General features: G+C 52.1%; 1 protein-coding gene across 5 annotated transcripts in view; it reads right to left on the bottom strand.

Annotated features, from left to right (window-relative positions):
- Window positions 1-1995: 1995 nt before the first annotated feature.
- EXOC2 (exocyst complex component 2) overlaps window positions 1996-20914 on the bottom strand; it is a 248073-nt gene continuing 229154 nt past the window's right edge. For all 5 annotated transcript variants that reach the window (XR_016234397.1, XR_016234398.1, XM_089333481.1 and 2 more), the window contains one exon: window positions 1996-2996. The gene's annotated coding sequence lies outside the window, so the exon portion shown is untranslated. The remainder of the gene's footprint in view (window positions 2997-20914) is intronic.

The following is a 20914-nucleotide window of genomic DNA, read 5'->3' as shown; positions in this document are numbered from 1 at the left end:
ACTGTGGAATGGGCTTAAATCTGTCATCTTGCCAGTCGTTTTCTATTTGTCGCAACTATTCATTTCCCGTGTTTTTCTTCTTTCCGCTGCCTTCTTTTGGAGAACTTCTCATAATCTCACAAAAACAATCCGCTGTTCTCTATTTCTGACTTGCTAGTTGTAGATCTGAGAAAGTTCTCTTAGTGGGCACACACCGCCTGTCTGCTGTCACCTGTCCACGCAGGGTGTTAAGGTCTTGGCAGCAGCAGAGGGTAGGGTGCACACACAGCACCTGCGTACAGGAGGACAGGTCATGGTGGTGGCCAAGGCGCTGCATTTGGGTTGGGAAAAGGTGGACGGAAGGAGAGTGGCCGGGCAGGGGTTTAGGTGGGAGACAGCCGGGCCTGCAGCAGACGATGGCCTGTGGCAGCGATGGTAGAGCAGTGGCCAGTTTGATGACCTCCTTCCAGGCGAGCTCAGTGCCTTGCTCTGGTTGGCTGGAAGGGTCAGAGAGAAGTCCCAGGAAACAGGTGGTGCTGGGTTGCATGGCACAGAGAACAGCCGTGGGCCGCTGCCACCGATGGCTCCAGAGGAGCAACCTGCTTCGACCCCAACAGTCACACTGGGTGGTGGTGAGCAGGAAGCTGGGCAGACCTATCTGAAGTCTGGGAGGACGCGAGGGCCCAGGGGTGTTGGCTCAGACGCCAGGAATGGGTGGAACAAGCAGTTCTCTCCTGTGAAAACCTAGGAGCTGCTGGCCCTCCTGGGTCACACGGAGAAAGAGACCCACGAGGGAGAGGGACGGATGCAGGCAAAGCTGCCACGTCGGGCAGGAGGGCGTCGTGTTACGGAAGCCCAGAGGACGGACGTCTTAGGAAGGAGAAGGCCAGTGGGCGTCGTGTCCGGGCAGCAGTGGCTTTGTCGGTTTCTGTGCGGGAGCGGCGAAGGCTCACAGCTGAGGAGAATGAGGGGGATTGTGAGGCAGATGGAGGAGGTTTGAGCGCGGCCCTCAGGCTGCTGGCTGCATGACTCCTGGCTCTGCACAAAGGTGCAGACGCACCCCGACCCCTCTGCGTCCGTCTCCATCTCACTGCCCCCACCATCAGATCACCCTTTCTTGGGAAGGAGGCCAAAAGCTGCAACCACATCCCAGCCCTCACTCCTCTCTCTAAATGCATGTGGGAGAATGCTGAGAATCCCAGGAAGCTATGTGAAGTTAGGTGTGCGGCTGACAGCTGGCGAAGGGGCTGGGACTTCTAACTATTTTTTTAAAGATTTATTTTATTTATTTGAAAGGCAGAGTTACAGAGAGGTGGGGACAGAGAGAAGTCTTCCATCCACTGGTTCACTCCCCAGATGGCCACAACCGCCAGAGCTGAGCCAGGAGCTTCCTCTGGGTCTCTCATGTGGGTGCAGGGGCCCAAGGACCTGGGCCATCCTCTACTGCTTTCCTAGGCCACAGCAGAGAGCTGGATCAGAAGAGGAGCAGCTGGGATTAGAACCGGCACCCATATGGGATGCCAGCGCCTCAGGCCAGGGCTTTAACCCATTGCGCCACAGCGCTGGCCCCTTCTAACAATTTATTCTAAGAAAACAATGAGAGTGGCTGGGAGGGTTGTGGCACTGTGGGTTAAGCCAGCATCACTGGCATCCCGTATGAACACCAGATCAAGTCCTAGCTGCTCCACTTCCAATCCAGCTCCCTGCTAATGACCCTGGGAAAGCAGCAAAGAATGGCGCAAGTGCTTGGCCCCCCGCCACTCACATGGGAGTCACAGATGGAGTTCCAGGCTTCTGGCTTCAGCCTGGCCCAGCCCTGGCCGTTGCAGCCATTTTGGGAATGAACCAGCAGATGGAAAATCTTTTGCTCTGTCTCTGTCTTTCTCTCTGTGTCTCTGTTTCTTTCTGTTTCTCTCTCTCTCTCTCTCTCTCTCTCTCTATGTCTTACTCTTTCTGTGTAACTGCCTTTCCAATAAATAAATACATATTTTAAAAAAGGAAAACAATGAGAATGAATAAAAAACCAAAGCATTAAGAAGTTTACTAGTAACAGTGTTGTTCTTCAATAAGGAAAAATTGACAACGACCAAATGTAGACAAGTCCATCTGTTGGAATCCAAAGTAGCCACTAGCATGGACCTAAGCATTTTCTGTTTTAGATAAGGGACAACAGTCATGTTGTACAGGAGGTTATCACATGCTATATGTAACTAGTTAACATAGTGCATTGAATACGTATGCAGAGAAGTGTCTGGAAGGAGCAGGTGTTTAGTGAAGCTTCATCCTTGGGATGCTGCATCCCATAGCCACGTGCCTGGGTTCAAGTCCCCACGCTGCTGCTCACTCCAGCTGCTTCCTTCTGTTGCACACTCTGGAGGCAGCAGGGGATGGCGGAAGCACTTGAGTGCCTCTGCCATGTGGGAGACCTACACTGAGTCCTGTGCTCCTGGCTCAGCCTGGCCGAGTCCTGGCCACCGCAGGCATCTGGGGAGTGAGCCGGCGGATGCAAGTTCTCTTTCTCTGTCTCTTTTCACCCTTCAAATAAATAAAAACGTTTTAAATTTCATTTTGGTTCTTAAAAAAAGAGATGTGTCTGGAAAACTGTGCAGCAGAGATTAGCAGTGGTCACCTCTAAGCAGTAGGCCTATGGCTTTTTTTACTTTTTGGCATATCTTTTTTCTCCATTTTTTTCCAATATTCAACAACACTTCTTGTGTGAAGGATTATTGACGGTGTGATCAAACATCAGAAGGGCTCCTACGGTAGATCTGGAAATGTCGGTGTGACCTGGCTTTGGTGAGCCCGCTGAGGATCCTTGCCTTACGTGCAGACAGTGGCATTCGGCCTGCAGGGAGTTCCGCGGCCAGTTGCAGAAGATGGAAGCATGCTGGTGTGAACGGTCCCTTTGGAAATAAATGCAGCTGAGAAGAGGGCAGGGTGACTCCCTCAGTAGCTGGAGCTGCAGCCCTGCACTCCAAAGCTGAGCGTGGAGGTTGGCGGGGAACATGCTTGAGGACCTATGAGAAGACAAGATTGTGTGAGAAGACACAAGTTGGAGACTGAGCGCATACTTGGCCATCCGTGGGTGCAAAGCAGGAAGTGCAGGCACAGGATGGTTAGAGACCCGAGCGTCCAGCTCAGGGACTACAGGACCCAGGGAGGACCAGACAGTACCCCCGCAGGAACCAGATGCTGTCCGTGAACTCGGAGAACTCAGCAACGGTTTGATAAAGGGGCTGCTTACAGAGGTGGGGAAGGGTATCTGGAAACACAGAGGGTGCAGGCGGGCTCGAGACAGCAGAACCCCTACCACCCGCAGATGCGAAAGGGGGCCCCCAGGAGACCCCTGTACACAGAGGCACTCTGAGGGGGGTCTTCGATCATCAAGGGCATGGCCACTCCTGCCACCCTCCCTCATTCTATTTCTCCTGTGTCCTGCGAGGACTTCCCATTGCACACTTGTCCAGGGCCAGAGTGCACAGGAGCAGGGCTGGCTTACCAAGGCAGGGAGTGGGGTAGACAAGCCCAGAGGAACACATGGAAAATGCGTGGCTCCCACAGCAGGGTTGAGGGTCAGAGGACTCCAAAAGAGGGGAGGCGACTTGGTGTTGAGGAGACCCACGGCTTTTAGGTCCTCTTTGGTGGCTGTTCAAGGACACTCAGCAGGAAGCGGGGTAGAGGAGGTGACCATAACCAGTGGCAATCTGCCTGCCCAGGGTCCTTTCAGGCAAAGGCATGGAGCTTGGCATTTTGCCCAGGAGAGAGAAGAGAGTTTCTGGTTTTGTTTGTTTGTTTTTTGACAGGCAGAGTTAGTGAGACAGAGAGACAGAGAGAAAGGTCTTCCTTCCGTTGGTTTGGGAATGAACCAGCAGATGGAAAATCTTTTGCTCTCTCTGTCTTTCTCTCTCTGTCTCTGTTTCTTTCTGTCTCTCTCTCTGTGTCTTACTTTTTCTGTGTAACTGCCTTTTCAATAAATAAATACATCTTTAAAAAAAAGGAAAACAATGAGAATGAATTAAAAAAATCAAAGCCGTCATGGCCGGCCATGGCCAGCGCTCTGCGCAGATCCGAAGCCAGAAGCCAGGTGCTTCCTCCTGGTCTCCCATGCAGGTGCAGGGCCCAAGCACTTGGGCCATCCTCCACTGCCCTCCTGGGCCACAGCAGAGAGCTGGCCTGGAAGAGGAGAAACCGGGACAGAACCGGTGCCCCAACCGGGACTAGAACCCGGGGTGCCGGCGCCGCAGGTGGAGGATTAGCCTAGTGAGCCGCGGCACCGGCTGAGAGTTTGTGTTTTTACAAACTGCCCAAGCCGGTCGGGCCCAGAGCACATGCAGTGCATGGCATGCATGGTACGCATTCAGCAAGTGTGCTTGCTTCTGTCTCCAGGGCATGTGGTGCAAGTGCATCCGCCAGCCTTTGGTGCACGGGGAGGGTGAGGGGGCATGTGGGGCAGAGCCCCAGCTGACGGCGGAGGGGAGGGGAGGAGGGCACTGTGTCCCAGTCTGGCCCAGAGACACCATCCTGAGCAAGCCTCTCAACTCCCTGATCTCCAGCCGAGGACCAAATGCAACGCACTCTGAAGAGCAGACCTTGCACAGCCTCTGGGGGAGGAGTCACCACCTGGGAGAGGCTCCCCAGCAGGGCCGCCTGACGAGGGTCCCCAGCTGGGCTGCTCTGAGAGACACAGCCAGCCTTGATTGTGTCAGGGCACCACACTGTGCATGGTGGTAGCTTTCTTGAGAATGCAGTTCCTCTCGGGTCAGGATAAAGACACGGTGGTGCATGCGTTGAACCCAAGAAACCCTGTGTAGAAAAGGCAAGCGGGGGGCTAGCATTGGGCACAGAGGCTTACGCCATCGCTGGAGACACCTGCGTCCCAGATCCAAGTGCCTGTTTGAGTCGCAGCTGCTCCACTTCCGACCCATCTCCTTGTTAATGTGCCTGGGAAGACAACAGATGATGGCCACCTACTTGGGCCCTTGCTACCGACGTGGGAAGCCTAGTGGAGTTCCTGGCTCTCTGCTTGGGCTTGGACCAGCCCCAGCCACTGCAGCCATTTGGGGAGCAAACCAGCCGACAGAAGATCTATCTTTCCCTGGCTCTCCCTCTCGTCATTCTGCCTTTCAAATAAAATAAATAAGTAAATGGTAGGCAGGATGGTGGTGAGGGGGTGAGAGGAACAAAGGCAGTAGAAGAATTAAATACATTTCCAGATGGAAGTGAGAAGACTTAGAAGGATGCTGGCATTGATGGCAAAAAAATGAAGACACGAGAGAAATGACCACGAGGTCGAAGACCTTGGCTTTGACACTCAAAGTGATGCCTTCGGGTTGGTGGAGACCTGGGAAGCCCTTGCAGAGAGGGGAAGGGGTCGGTTGCTCTCCGTTGCCTTTGCTCCTTCTTGAAGACACCGAGCTCACCGAGGGACACACGGTTCTCTGAGTCGCAGGGAGTGCCTGCGGTCAGGGACGGTGGGGAGAAGCAGAATGAGCACTCCCCGTGCCCAGCAGTGAGAGGCCGGCTGGAGCAGGCTGCAGTTTCTGAGTGGGTGCACCTCCTCGGCGAGCAGGCTGAGAAACAGCTGCGGCAGCAGCGGATGAAGACAGCAACACAGCTGGGTCCCCCTCCTCAGAGGTCTCGGAGCTGTCGCTCGAGTGAGACCGGGCACAGGCTGTGTGTAAGGAGGCCTGTCACAGAGCAGGTCCCTGGGGAGGCGCCTGGACCCCAGCCCCAGCTGGACAGCTTCAAGCCAGGGTCAAGAAGGTGAGTGAGGGCTCTGGTTGGCTTGGTTGCAGAGTCGACAGCAGTGGGCTTGAATAAGGGCCCGTCCTGTTTAGCAAAGTCTCCAGAGCCGCTGGACACAGCTCGAGCACACATTCCGTGTGGGTTGTTTGGCCATGGCTGCCGAAGGCATCAGACCCACGCTGTCTTAACACTCTAGGTGGCAAAGCGAAGAGTCGCATAGCAGTGCTTGAACTACCTTTTTTAATTTATTTATTTGAAAGAATTACAGAGAGAGGGCACGACAGAGAGCAAGATCTTCCATCTGTTGGTTCACTCCCCAGATGGCTGCAACAGCCAGTCTGAAGCCAGGCATCAGGAGCAGGGGCCCAAACACTTGGGCTGTCTTCTGCTGCTTTCCCAGGTACATTAGCAGGGAGCTGGGTCAGAAGTGGAACAGCTGGGGCTTGAACCAGCTCCCACATGGTCGAAGGCAGAGGCTTTACCCACTGCTATGCCATAATGCCAACCCCACCTGAACTTCTAATGGGTTTAAAACATGGCCTTCAAATTTTCCCAGCTATTTATCCTGAAGAGTCCAGACTTACAGAAGAGTCGCAAAGATAATATAAGGTCCATGGACCTCTTACCCAGTGTTAATATTTTACACAAAAAATGGCACAAATGGGCCGGCGCCGCGGCTCACTAGGCTAATCCTCCGCCTTGCGGCGCCGGCACACCGGGTTCTAGTCCCGGTCGGGGCGCCGGATTCTGTCCCGGTTGCCCCTCTTCCAGGCCAGCCCTCTGCTGTGGCCAGGGAGTGCAGTGGAGGATGGCCCAGGTGCTTGGGCCCTGCACCCCATGGGAGACCAGGAAAAGCACCTGGCTCCTGGCTCCTGCCATCGGATCAGCGCGGTGCGCCGGCCGCAGCGCGCCGGCCGCGGCGGCCATTGGAGGGTGAACCAACGGCAAAGGAAGACCTTTCTCTCTGTCTCTCTCTCTCACTGTCCACTCTGCCTGTCAAAAAAAAAAAAAAATGGCACAAATGGTAAAAAGCCAAGATAGACTGCCAAAACACAGATTTTTATTCAGATCTGAATGAAATCTTAACCAACGCAATCATTGGGCCATTTGCAGGCTGTTGAGTGTTGCTGCAGCCGCCGCCACCAGGAGCTCATCTGACACCCAGGGCGCCAGGGCAAGCTGTCACCTTGTGACATTCCTGCTGCAGCCCTGGGAGAAGCCGTGGAGGCTCTGGGAGGGGCAGCGCGGGGAGCGCCCGCCAGGTACCTCTGCTCACTCACCCCCACCAGAAGGGTGAAAGTAACAGCAGACCTGCTGGATTGTGGGTGACTGTGGGAAGGGACCTGCCACCTGATGGAGAGAGAGATAATGGTTGTGGGGGCACTGGGTGCTTTTCCCAGAATGACTAAGGGGTGTCCAGAATCTTAGCATGACTCACCGCAGGTTGGTTCTAGAGCTGAGAGGAGGCTCAGCCACGACCCACTCTGCTCCACACAGAGACAGGGAGGGCAGCCCAGCCCTTGGCTTCCAAGGCCAGGCTTCTACTCAGTCTCTTAACGCCTGGCTTGTGCGATGGAGCGCGCAGCTAAGCATGCAGGAATCAAATGACCTGTTCTGTACAGCGTCTTTTCAGCCAAGGGCCTCGCAGGTGCAGGAGAGAGGCAGAGACCCTTATGCCCAGGTCATCCAAGGCATAGCCGTCCGGAGGCAAAAGCAAATTCTGTTTCAAACCAGAAACAGGCGGTCCCAGTTCTGGACTTGCTATTTCAGTCCTCGCTCGATGGCATGTGTTCAGAGAGCATCGCAAACCCTCAGCTCGCTTTAGAAGAGTCCGTGCCTAACGGCTTTCTCGGTGCTGCATTGCTAGTGTGTGTACTCTAAATGATGATCAAGATGTGTTTCCAATATCCACAGTTATTCGAGTTTCATCTGCGAGGCGAGCTATCAAAGGTATTCTCTCTCTCTCTCTCTCTCTCTCTTTTTTTTTTTTTTATAAGGAAACGCCATTTTCTTCTGAATGAAACCATCGATGGGATTTTCTTACCAACGAAACAGCACTGAGGTTTCCTGAAATGAAGTGGAGCCGGTGTTGCTCTGGTCTGGCCTCCGTGCAGTGGCCATGGGAGCTTCCTGCTGTCTGAAAGTTCTCAGCGTGGCCGCTGCGAAGACCGCCCTCTCACAGGAGCTGTCGGTGGGCTGGGAGACACTGGGGCTCCTAAGAGTAGCTGCAGACTCACTGCCTTTGGGTGCCAGAGGGCACCCCTCCCTACCTCCCCCCGTCAGGACATGCGGGCTCTTGGGTGCACAGAGCAGAGGGAAGCTGAGGCCAGGCCTCCATGCGGGGGACTGGAAGTCCACAAGTCCACTGAGGTTGATGTGTACCTGGGGCTGGCCCTTCCGGCCCTGAGGATTTAACTGCAGAGAGCACTGCATACAAGCGTCGGCCACCCGGCTTCTACTGGTCATTTCTAGCCCGGAATCTACACAGCGGGGAGCGACTCCGTGCTGTCTACAGGCTCAGGAGGCTCCCCACCTGCTCCCGGGACTGAGCTGCAATGGGCACACACTGCTTTGAAACCTTCAGCAAAAGGGGAAAAAGGAAGACCAGTATCTTCTATTAGCAGTATTTCTTCCTGCTTAAAAAAAAATCCTGAAGCCTGCGTTACGGCTCCCAGCAGGTTAAGCTGTCACTTGCAACACTGGCATCCCATATGAGCGCTGGTTCAAGTCCCGGCTGCTCTGCTTCCAAGCCAGCGCCCTGCTGATGCGCTTGGGAAAGCAGCAGCAGAAGGCCCAAGTGCCTGCGCCCCTGCCACCCACATGGGAGACCTGGATGGAGCTCCTGGCTCCCAGCTTCAGCCTGGGCAAGCCCTGGCCATTATGGCCACTTGAGCAGATGGAAGCGCTCTCTCTCTCTCTCTCTCTCTTTGTAACTCTGACTTTCAAATAGATAATGAATCTTAAAAAAAAACAATCCCAGAGATGGATGAGGGAGAAGGGCAGTTGCTCCCTCATGCTTCTGGTCATTGGCCTGAGAGAGGCTGTGTTCAGGTGATTTCCCAATGGGTGCAGGCTTTGTTGGTGCTCCTTGGCAGAACTCCTCCTCCAGCTTCCTCCCGGCATCACCCTCTTGCCATCCTGCTCACGGCCAAGCATGCTCAGTGAGGTTAGCCTGTCTCTCGAGACCTGACCGAGACCCTGCTCCTCTTCAGAGAGGTGCCCCCTTCTCGGGAAAACTGGGGTGGCTGGGAGAGAGTCACCAGCGCTCTCTGAGGTCGACAGCCACAGCCTGCTTGGAGTCGGTTGGGTTGCAGCCTTGGCCTAAGCCAGAACTGATTTAAGTCAAACAGCTGCAGCCCCTGGCATGGACAGAATCCAAGCAGGAGTCCAGACGTCTTTCAGAGCCGCGGTGTGAGGCTCCCGTCAAACAAGGAGGGAAGCCCTCCCAGTGCCCCTGAGTTGCTCGGAACCAGCCCTGGCACCTGCAGCCGGCTCCCGCCAGCTTCCTTTGTATTTTGTTTTGGAATCCAAAGAGGCAAAACTCTAAAGTAGTGTGACTCATGCTCTTTGTGGTTCACAGATGGATTCCGACAATTAAAAAAAAAAATCAAAAACCCCAAACACAAGATTCTGACGTTCAGGCAGCCGAGTGTCGTCTGCCCAGGAGTGTGCGTCTATACGCAGACTTAACACCGCACACTGGTGGGCCCGCGGAGCCCCAAACCACGGTGTTTCAGGCCTACAGGGTTATTTTCTCCTGTGGGCCCAATATCTACCCAAATGAACCTCTAATATCACCCAGATCAGACCAGATTCAGCTTCCCCTGGCTATCCCCAGTGTGTCCGTGTAGAGTTGGCTTACCAACTAGTATGTGATATTGAAATAAATTGCCTTGAGGGCAGAATTCATTTGGGTGTCTAAGTTCTGATATGGGTTTCAAACAGGTCTCTAAATAAGCCCCTCCCTCTTGCTAGAGCAGGGCTGGGGAACCCGATTTCCTGCCAAGGCCCATTTGCATATTGATAACATCGTTCCCCGGGGCCATACAAAATGATCCACTTAAAAAATGAGCCTGCTGTAGATTTATTGAATTTCGAGTCCCAACTGTGCTTGCCTTGGCAGGGCCAGACCAAATGATGTCACGGGCCGGAAGTTCCCACCCCTCCCTAGGGGATGGCCCTGACTTGGTAGTCTGTAGGCCAGGGGCATTTGCCCAGTGCTGCGGAGCAAGAAGCTGGCCATGCAGGGTGGGGAGGGCGGAAGCAGCTTTGTCCAGTCCTGAGGTTTCCTGCTGATGGCGTCCTCCGTAGCGCCAGAGGCCCCGCTGGGCACTAAGCCTCATGGGCCTTGGGTTTCCTTTCCTACCTTGCACAAACTAGTTAGGGCCACAGTGAAGGCGCTGAATTTCTCCTCGCCTTACTTTTCTCCTTGATAGAAAAATACTCCCTCTGCTCCACTGCACAGGGGATCCAAGATCTTGCATGTGAGAATTCTGGGACAAGCGACGCCTCTGAACGGTGCCGTCGTGATCTGGGACAAGGAGTAAATATAGGTTCACCTGTACAGACACGTGGGGCGAGAGCTGTCGGCGAGATATTAGCAAGTGATGCTATCTCTACTTTGTTATTCGCGCAGCTGAAAAAGTCAGCCTGTTATGTAATAACAAACAGAGCTCACATTTGGTGCCTCATTAAATGCAAGCATGTCTCCCACTAGCGCTAGGGAGTCTATAAGCGGCATCGGGTGGGAAGTTTGTAGGACGCCCCCCAGAAAACCCCTCCAGGACACTGATGTGCTGAGTTCTAAATTTGAACGCGGTTTGCAAACGTCGGCAGTGATGCGGCCCTTCCCTTCCCACCTTTGCCCTGCAGCCCCCCGGCTCAGCCCCCTCAGGGCTGTCTCGTGTCCTCCACCTACAGGGGCCTACCCCAGCCTCCTCCTGGACCATGCGAGCGTCCTCAGGGCCCTGGTTCACACGTAGCACAGGCTGGCTCCTTGTCTCAGGTGGTGCGTCCAGCTTCTTCCAGGCCAAGCAGAAAGAGCTGAGGGACACACTAACTCATCCGACACTCTGGCCCGCTGGCTTTCTCTGGTTCAGTTGCTTCCACGCCCTTGTGTGATAGCAGGCTGGCCAAACGCGAGCAATCAGAAAGGCCAAGAGCAGAGTTTTCTGGTCCTCGGAGCCTGTACTGTTCTTGGCACGGGCACCTGGGGCCACAGGTCTCAGCCTCTCCACTGCTCCCCAGCACACCTTGAGAACACAGGGGGGCGACTCGACGCCGTGGCTGCCTGAGCCTGGGAATCCTTGTCTAGGTGGGGAACGCTTCGGTTCGGACGGGGGTCCATTAGACGCAGGTGGGTGCTTTGTGCTGTGGCTTGGCCACGTGGGCAGGGTTTTACAACTGCCTGGCTGGGGCAGCTCAAGGCGGTGCAGATGGTGGTCAAGTGAACAGGCACAGCCAGAAGACTGCTCAATCCCAGCCGTGTCCCTCCTCAGTTACGTGGCCTTGGACAAGCTGCCTGAGCGCCATGGCTGTTTCTTTCTCTCTCTCTCTCTTTCTTTCTTTCTTTCTTTCTTTCTTTCTTTCTTTCTTTCTCTTTCTTTTCTTTCTTTCTTTCTTTCTTTCTCTTTCTTTCTTTCTTTCTTTCTTTCTTTCTTTCTTTCTTTCTTTCTTTCTTTCTTTCTTTCTTTCTTTCTTTCTTTCTTTCTTTCTTTCTTTCTTTCTTTCTTTCTTTCTTTCTTTCTTTCACAAGCTGCCTGAGCGCCATGTCTCTTTCTCTTTCTTTCTTTCTTTCTTTCTTTCTTTCTTTCTTTCTTTCTTTCTTTCTCTCTCTCTCTCTCTCTCTCTCTCTCTCTCTCTCTCTCTTTCTTTCTTGGACAAGCTGCCTGAGCGCCATGTCTCTCTCTCTCTCTCTTTCTTTCTCTCTCTCTCTCTTTCTTTCTTTTTCTCTTTCTTCCTTCCTTCCTTCCTTGGACAAGCTGCCTGAGCGCCATGTCTTTCTTTCTTTCTTTCTTTCTTTCTTTCTTTCTTTCTTTCTTTCTTTCAAGATTTTATTTATTTGAAAGGCAGAGTTACAGAGAGGCAGAAGCAGAGGGGGGGGGGGAGGTCTTCCATCCACTGGTTCACTTCCCAGATGGCTGCAATGGCCAGAGCACCGATCTGAAGCCAGGAGCCAGGAGCTCCCTCCAGGTCCTCCACATGGGTGCAGGGGCCCAAGTACTTGGGACATCTTTTACTGCTTTCCCAGGCCATAGCAGAGAACTGGATCAGAAGTGCAGCAGCCAGGACTTGAACTGGTGCCCATATAGGATGCTGGCACTGCAGGCAGTAGCTTTACCCACTATGCCACAATGCTGGGCCGCCATGTATTTCAGTTTCCTGATGTGTACAGTGTGGATGGTAGGGACCGGTGCTGTGGTGTGGCAGATGAACCCTCCACGTGTGACAGCAGCATCCCATACGGGTACCAGTTGATGTCCCGGCTGCTCCACTTCCGATCCAGCTTCCTGCTGATGGCCTGGGAAAAGCAGCAGCAGATGGCCCGAGGGTTTGGGTCCCCGCCACCCATGTGAGAGACCTGGTAAAGCTCTTGGCTCCTGGCTTCAGCCTGGCCCAGCCCTGGCCCTTGGGACCATTTTGGGGGGTGAACCAGCAGATGGAAGATCTCTCTCTCCCTCTGTCTCTCCTTTCTCTGTAACTCTTTCAAATAACTCAATCTTTCCCCCCAAAATGTGGGTGGTATAGATCTAAAAAGGCGGAGTGAGGATGAACGCTGAAACGCATCAACTTTCAACAGGGAAATTGCTGGAAGGAAGTCCTCAGGCTAGCGGGCGGTCGGAGAGAGCGGTGCTGCGCAGGCTCGGACTCCTGGCCTGCTGCGTCGCTCTCCCCTTCAACCACGACTTGACCTCAAGTCCAGGGGGTGACCCCTGTGCACGGGCGAGCTCGAGACCCAGTTCTGTGCTCCCCTCTCCTGACAGACGAGCTTGACAGGCAAAGCTGATGCAGGTCACCCTGGGCTTCTTCCCTCGGCTCCTGCTGCTGGCGTCTGCATCTGAGAGTCAGGGTGGCCAGTGAACCCAGCTGGGAACGCCAGGTCGGGGCAGGCAGCAGCCCTCTGCTTAAACACACAGCATTCTCCAGGGGCTGCGCTCCATTTTCAAAGCCCGTTTGTCATTCAGAATGTCACTGCAGATAATGTCACCATCAGCCTATCTACGATGGATGTCATGTTGTGACTTGGTACTGTCATAGGATGATAAACCTTAAAGAATCCTGTATGTTAAGTTTGCTCATTCTCAAAAGGATCTCTCTCTCTCTCCTCTCCCCCGCCCCTCACTAGCTGTTTTTTTTTTTTTTTTTTCTCTTCTTGAGGAGGGTCGGTCTGTTTGAAGCTCTGTGAAGAGCCTGCTGGCGGGACTGACAGGGCAGGGGGAGGGCTTGTGGTGCTCTGAGTCGCTGGCTTCCTGTCGGGTTGGGGACACGAGAGAGAGCTCTCTGCGAGGCGGGGCCAGGGAGGCTGCCCTGTTGCCTCCCTGCACTGCGCACTGATCTTCAGGCTCCCGCCCGGGCTCCCTGTCTTTTTTTGCTCTTTCCAAGGTTTTTGTTCCTTGTTTCCCTTTGAGAGTTTCTCAAACCGCCAGCTTCCATTTGGGCTGGAGATCTGGTCATTCCTATTGTGTCTATTTTTTTTTAATCATTTCTGGTTTGTTGTTGTTGTTAATTATTTCCTTCCTACTTTCTTTGGGCTCATTTTTTTTTTTTTTTTTGAGTTGGTGACCAGTTCCGCTCTCTTCCTCTTTAACATAAGAACTGAGAGCCACGCGTCCCTCTTGAAGTACATCTTTCTAAGGATCTGTTTATTCTGAAAAGCAGAGATAGAGCAAGAGAGACAGAGCTCGTTCATTCACTGGTTCACTTCCCAAATGGTTGCAAAGACCGCGGCTGGTCCAGGCCAAAGCCAGGACCCTGGATCTCCATCCGGGTCTCCTATGTGGTGGCAGGGGCCCAAGCACTTGGACCTTCATCTGCTGTTTCCCAGGCGCGTTGGTAGGGAGCTGCAGCGGGAGTGGAGCAGCTGGCACTTGAACTCCAACTTGTGCTCCGACATGACATGCGGATATTGCAAGTGGCAGCTTAACCCACTGCAACACACGCCAGCCCCCACCTCTTGGGGCGTTTCTTCAAAGACACCCACATTTTGATGTGAACATTTTCTTTATTATTCAACTCTCAACTTTTCTACTTGTTGTGCTGGTTTCTTTTTTGACCCATGTGTTACTCAGAAGTATATTCTAAAATTTCCAAATGTGTGCAGGATTTCATGTTATCTTTTGTGACTGATTTCTCATATAATCTGAGTGTGGTCTGAGAACCTGATGATGATTCTTTGTTATTTTTTGAGACTTGTTTTGTGGTTCATGTGTGGCTGTTTAATAAAAAGTTGCAGTAAATTCTGCCAGACTCAACTTGCTAACTGTGCTTTTTTAAATTTGGTAATCATTTTGCCTGCTTCATCCATCAATACTGAGAAGAGTGGGTTGAGAATCTACTAATATGGCTGTAAATTGGAAGTCCCAGCAGTGTTTAAGTTATCTATCATCAGGTTATTACACTTCATCTTAGCCAAAAGGCTGAGAAGTGATTCTCTCTTCAGGTTATACTAAGTTTTTCTAAGTTTAGAAACATTTCGTCTTCACAGAAAATTACTTTATTATTATATTGTAGCCTTTATATTGAAATACATTTTTAAAAATTATTTATTTGAAAGGATGCCAGAGAGATGGGGGGAGAGGGAGAGAGATCTTCCATCCTCTGCTTCACTTCCCAAATGGCTTCAATAGCCAGGGCTGGGCCAGACCAAAACCAAAACCAGGTCTCCCCCATGGGCGGTGGGGCCCCGTACTTGGGCCGCCTGCCGCTGCTTTCCCAGGTGCGTGAGAGGGTGGGGCCCCGTACTTGGGCCGCCTGCCGCTGCTTTCCCAGGTGCATGAGAGGGTGGGGCCCCGTACTTGGGCCGCCTGCCGCTGCTTTCCCAGGTGCGTGAGAGGGAGCCGGACGGGAAGCAGAGCAGCTGGGCCTTGAGTCTGTGCTCACAGGGGACGCTGGCTTCGCAGGCGGCAGCTTCCTCGGCTGCACCACGGTGCCGGCTCCTGACACCCACGTGGCTGTGTGACGTAACGGCACTGCCGTGTCCTCCACGTGACTGCTTCTGCTGTCCTGGCTTTGGGGGCTGGGGTTCTTTTGCTTTCAGTCTTTGAGTTCTTATACGTTAGGACTAAGAAATGGCGTATTTGAAAATACACAGTTATTTTGTGGGGACTGTCTAATATGAGGATCCGTTTTATCCAAAAACATTAGCTCACTGATATTACTGTGTTGATGTAAAGATATTTTACCCTTAGTTTGCATTTTCCATTTACTCACTCTTGTGTGTGCCTCATTAACACTTCCCCTCATAGTTACTCTGTTGGTTTAGTTTTTATTCATTCACAGAGCGACAGAGTGAGAACAAGGGAGAGGGATCTCCCATCTGTTGGTTCACTTCCCAAATGGCCACAGTGGCTGGGGCTGGGTAGGCCAAAGCCAGGAGTCTGGAATTTCGTCCGGGTCTCCCTTGTGGGTACAGGAGCCCAAGCACTTGGGCCATCCTCTGCTGCTTTCCCAGGCACACTAGCAAGGAGCTGGATTGGAAGTGGAGCAGCTGGGACTGGAACCAGCGCTCATGTGGGATGCTGGGGTCCCAGGTGGTGACTTCATTGGCGGTGCCACAATGCTGGCCCCTGTAGGTTTAGTGTTTTTTTTTGTTGTTGTTGTTGTTTATTTTAAAGATTTATTTATTTATTTGAAAGGCAGAGTTAGAGAGGGAGAGGCGGGGTGGGGGTGTCTTCCATCCACTGGTTCACTCCCCAATTGGCCGCAACGGCCGGAGCTGCGCCGATCCAAAGCCAGGATCCAGGAGCTTCTTCCAGGTTTCCCACGCGGGTGCAGGGGCCCAAGGACTTGGGCCATCTTCTACTGCTTTCCCAGGCCACAGCAGAGAGCTGGATTGGAAGTGGAGCAGCTGGGATTAGAACCAGCACCCATATGAGACGTCGCACTGCAGGCGGCAGCTTTACCTGCTATGCCACAGCACCAGCCCCGGTTTAGTTTTTGATTCCCCCTCAACATACACTGATTTGAAAGTTTTCTGTTCTGTATCACCTTTAAAAAATCTGGGGGCTGGTGTTGTGGCTTAGCAGCCTATGATGCCAGCATCCCATATGGATGTCAGTTCAAGTCCCAGCCGCTCTAATCCAATCCAGCTCCCTACTAATGAGTGGCCCGAGAAAAGCAGCAGCAGATGGCCTAACGGATTGCACCTACGTGGGAGACCCAGAAGTAGCTCCTCCCTCCCGGCTTTGGCCTGGCCCAGCCCTGGCTGTTGCGGCCATTTGAGGAGTGAACCAGTGGATGGAACATATCTGTCTCTGTCTCTCTTTCTATAGCTCTTTCAAATAAATATCTTTTTAAAAAAATTAAAACACAACTTACAATTTTAAAATAATTGACAGAAGTTTCAAAAATCGTATAAAGAATTGCTATCTTTGCCCAGTTTCTCCTAATGTTAACTTCATCAGTAGCCACCGTGCAGTGATCAGACCGGAACTCGGCACTGACCCGGTATTATGAACGAATCCGTGTTGCTGATGCACCTGTCACCAGCTGTCTCCCTGGTGCCCTTTTCCAATCCGGGGCCACACAGCCACCGCCTTCAATCCGGGAGGCTCCTCAGGTTCTGCTCTGTGCTGTGTGACCTTGACGCTTCTGCAGGGACTCGCTGGGTTTTCTGTAGAATGTCCCTCCACTGTACTTCATTTCTTGGGATTAAATTCAAGTTACGAGCATCACATCTCTGGTATTTTTACCAAAAATCTAAGTGAACGCAGACTGTTCTAGAAGTGTGGAAAATCATCAAGTTACAGGTGTCCCAGTGTGCTCGCTCCCAGACGTGACGCTGTGGCAGTCTGTGGTTCCGTGCCCGGCCCTGCCCGGCATCACGGCGGCCACCAGCCCGACCGCTCCAGAAGTGGCGTGGGGAACAGCTGATGCGGCACCGCTTCCAGCACTACTTAGAAGGAGTAACTTATTTTAAACTGTTTGCTTCCTCCTGGATGTTAAACCATTTCGTAGAAGGTCATTTTAAGAGTCCAAGGAGCTCTGAGAAGGCGCGTGCAGCAGCGAATCGAGGATGCCAGGACGCTGCTTGGTTGCCGTCACACCAGCACTCACTCTGAAGCAGAGAACAGTTTGGCTCTGCTGATTTAACCCTAAAACCATGCAAACAATTTGTATGGGGAAGCCGACTCAGGACGAGGGAAACGGGCTTCTCAGGGCAGCGGGAGCGAGCCCAGCGGAAACCAGGCGTGGTCTGGGACGCGTTCATTCGTGCTCCCTACAGAACACTGTTCCCGTGAGTCTCACATGACCCTGGGATTTCTTCCTCTGAGTGGTAAAGCAGGCTGCAAGTTAATCAGTTACCGGTTGCGAAAATACACACTTGGAGCCTCCTTCTTGGAGCGTCTTTACAGAGCAATGGCCAGTATGTTTTTTATTTTATTTTATTTTTATTTTTTTAAAGATTTTGTTTATTTGAAAGACAGAGTTACAGAGAGAGGCAGAGCCAGAGAGAGCAAGAGAGGTCTTCCATCCACTGGTTCACTCCCCAAATGGCTGCAATGGCCAGAGCTGCACCGATTCAAAGCCAGGAACCAGGAGCTTCTTCTGGGTCTCCCACAGGGATGCAGGGGCCCAAGCACTTGACACATCTTTCACTGCCTTCCCAGGCCACAGCAGAGAGCTGGATCAGAAGTGGAGCAGCCAGGACTTGAACTGGCACCTATATGGGATGCTGGCACTGCAGACTGGGGCTTTAACCTGCATTGGCCCCGTTGTTTGTTTATTTACTTATTTATTTTTGACAGGCAGAGTTAGACAGTGAGAGAGAGAGAGAGAGAGAGAGAGAGAGAGAGAAAGGTCTTCCTTTTGTTGGTTCACCCCCCAAATGGCCGCCACAGCCAGTGCACTGCGCTGATCTGAAGGCAGGAGCCAGTTGCTTCCTCCTGGTCTCCCATGTGGGTGCAGGCAGGGCCCAAGCACTTGGGCCATCCTCCATTGTACTCCCAGGCCACAGCAAAGAGCTGGACCGGAAGAGGGGCAACCGGGACAGAACCGGCACCCCAACCGGGACTAGAACCCGGGGTGCTGGCACGGCAGGCGGAGGATTAGCCTGGTGAGCCACGGCGCTGGCCCCGTTGTTTATTTTAAAAATTCTGTTACTAATCGCTCTCCTGGTTCGACTGTCACTCATCCAGAGCAGTTTGTACAGCACCTGAATCAACCACCCTTAGACAGACGAGTAAACAGACACGCGGAAGCTCGGGCCAGCATTTACAGAGCTCACGGCACAGCTGCTCCGTGCGTTTGATTTCATCGGTTCTATCGCTCGTGCACTTTCTGTTTCCTTCGTACTGCTTACTTGGGGTTGGAGAAACTTGCTCTTCTTTGTTAACTTCTTAAGCTGGAACCTTAGATCATTGCCTGTAATGACTGCCTGTTTTCTTGTCTAACCTAGACATGCAGTTTTAAATCTCCCTCTAAGCAGACATCCGCTGTATCTTTCACATGATATATTGGGGCTGGCGTAGAAGGCTGAGCCTCTGCCTGCAGTGCCTGCATCCCATATGGGCACAGGTTCGAGTCCCGGCTGCTCCACTTCCGATCCAGCTCCCTGCTAATGTGCCTGAGAAGGCAGCAGAGGATGGCTTGGCTCCTTGGGGCCCTGCACCAAGAATTTCCTGGCTCCTGGCTTTAGCCTGGCACAGCCCTGGCTGTTGCAGCCATTTGGGGAGTGAACCAGCAGATAGAAGATTCTGTCTCTCTCTCCTCTATCTGCCTTTCAAATAAATAAATAAATCTTTAAAAAGAGAAAACGTGCTGATATATTTTTACTTTTCATTCAATCCATATATTTTGTAGTTTCTCTGGAACTTTATTCCTTGATTCTTGGGTGCCTTAATTCCCAAAATTTTAAGGCCTTTTCTTCCTAGGTATTTTGTTGATTTTGACTTCCACTCTAACTCCAGTGTGGTAAGAGAGCGGGTGTAATGATTTGAAGCTTTCTGCTCAGTTTCTGAGATTTCTTTGTGGCACAGCACATGGTCTGCATCGGAGAATATACGAGTGGGTACCGGAAAGTTCATGGAAAACGTGGATCGTGAGAAAAATATCCATGGGTTTCAGAAAGATTTTTTGTTAACTCATTTTTTGATTCTACTTCTGCATAAACTTCCCGAAGCCCCGTCACATCATGTAAAGAACGCGACTCCGTGTGTCAGCCATCGTGCAGATCTTTGTTCAGTTTTGAGTCGTTTCAGTTGCAGAGAGGAACATGAACTTCCCAAGGTGACAGCGGCGGAACTGCTGCTCTCTCGGCCCACGTCTGAACCTCCTGTGTGTGCCTCACGTGCCGGACGTGTGTGTGGACATCTGTCCTGGCGACCATTTTATAATTCCGCAAAGTCCTTCCCTCTCGACTGTCCCATGTACAGTCTGCTTCAGCCTCTCCAGCCTTCACGTGTGTGCTTGTGTGGTATTTTTTGTTCAACCTATCTGTGCCTTGGCTCAGTTGAGTCATGTTTTTTATCTATTCTGACAATCATTGATTTTCAGTTGAAATGTTTAATCAAATGATTGCTACGGTTGTGTTTGGATGGATTGTTCTATTGTTTTTCTACTTGTTCTGTTTTCTTCCTTTCATGCCTTTAAAAATTACATGTTTTAAGAATGGTAACTTTGCCGGTTGGCTTATTTTAAAAGCTACACTTTTCCACACTAGTGTTTTACTGGTTGTCCTAGGGACTACAGTATATCCTTAAGTTTTACAGCCCATTTGTGGTTAGTATATTACTACTTCACGTAAAAGGTGGGACCCTTTAAAAAATTATTTATTTGAAAGGCAGAGTTACAGAGAGGCAGAGGCAGAGAGAGAGAGAGAGAGAGAGCGAGCTCTTCCCTCAGCTGGTTCGCTCCCCACATGGCTGCGCCCCACTGCGCCCCAGCACCAGCCCAGAGCAGGACTCTTGAACCCAGGTGGATCCGTTTGCCCATACAGACCCACGTGACAATGATGTAATGCTTGCTTTAAACAGTTATGTATAAAATTTTTGACAGAGAACAACAAAGTCAAAGTTGTGTAGTACTAGCCATCCATCATTTCTCGTCTCTCCCCTGCTCTCTGAGGACATGAGTTTCTGAAAAGCACCATCTCCTTTCAGTGCAAATTGTTGCCTTTAACAGTTCCTCCGGCGCAGGCCTGCTGGCAGCAAACCCTCCCGGCTTCCCTTCATCTGGAAATGTCTTTAATCTGCTGGAACGAGATCCCCACTTGATACAGAATCTGGTTGTTACGCTTTTCTTCCATCACTTGCAAGCTGCCTACTTCAGTCTGTGGCCTCCTGAGTCTCTGATGTTCAATCAGAAGTGAATTCGGATGCTGCTGCCCGTGTGTAGCACGGCGCTCTGCTGCTGCCCAGACTCACTTGTCTTCAGCGCTGGCTGTCCGCACTGCGCCTGTGCGGCCCTCTCTGGCTTCGTCCTTTTAGCTGTTCATTGAGCATCTTGATTCTGTACATTTGTGCCTTTTAGTTACATCTGGGAAACTCTCAGCCATTATGCCTCGACATTGTTTTCTTTTCTTTTTTTTTTTTTTTGACAGGCAGAGTTAGACAGTGAGAGAGACAGAGAGAAAGGTCTTCCTTCCGTTGGTTCACCCCCCAAATGGCTGCTATGGCCGGCTGCTGTGCCAATCCAGGTGCTTCCTCCCGGTCTCCCATGCAGGTGCAGGGCCCAAGCACTTGGGCCATCCTCCACTGCCTTCCCGGGCCACAGCAGAGGGCTGGACTGGAAGAGGAACAACCGGGACAGAATCTGGTGCCCCCACTGGGACCAGAACCTGGGGTACTGGTGCCGCAGGCAGTGGATCAGCCCAGTGAGCTGCGGTGCCAGCCTGTTTTCTTTCTTTTTTTTTTTTTAAGATTTATTTATTTATTTGAAAGTCCGAGTTACACAGAGAGAGGAGAGGGAGAGAGAGAGCGAGCGAGAGAGAGAGAGAGAGAGAGGTCTTCCATCCGTTGGTTCACTCCCCAAT

This window comes from Oryctolagus cuniculus, chromosome 5, assembly GCF_051225735.1.
Source record: "Oryctolagus cuniculus isolate XC-2025 breed Fujian yellow rabbit chromosome 5, ASM5122573v1, whole genome shotgun sequence".
Classification (NCBI taxonomy): domain Eukaryota; kingdom Metazoa; phylum Chordata; class Mammalia; order Lagomorpha; family Leporidae; genus Oryctolagus; species Oryctolagus cuniculus.
This window is presented reverse-complemented; position numbering and strand designations above follow the sequence as displayed.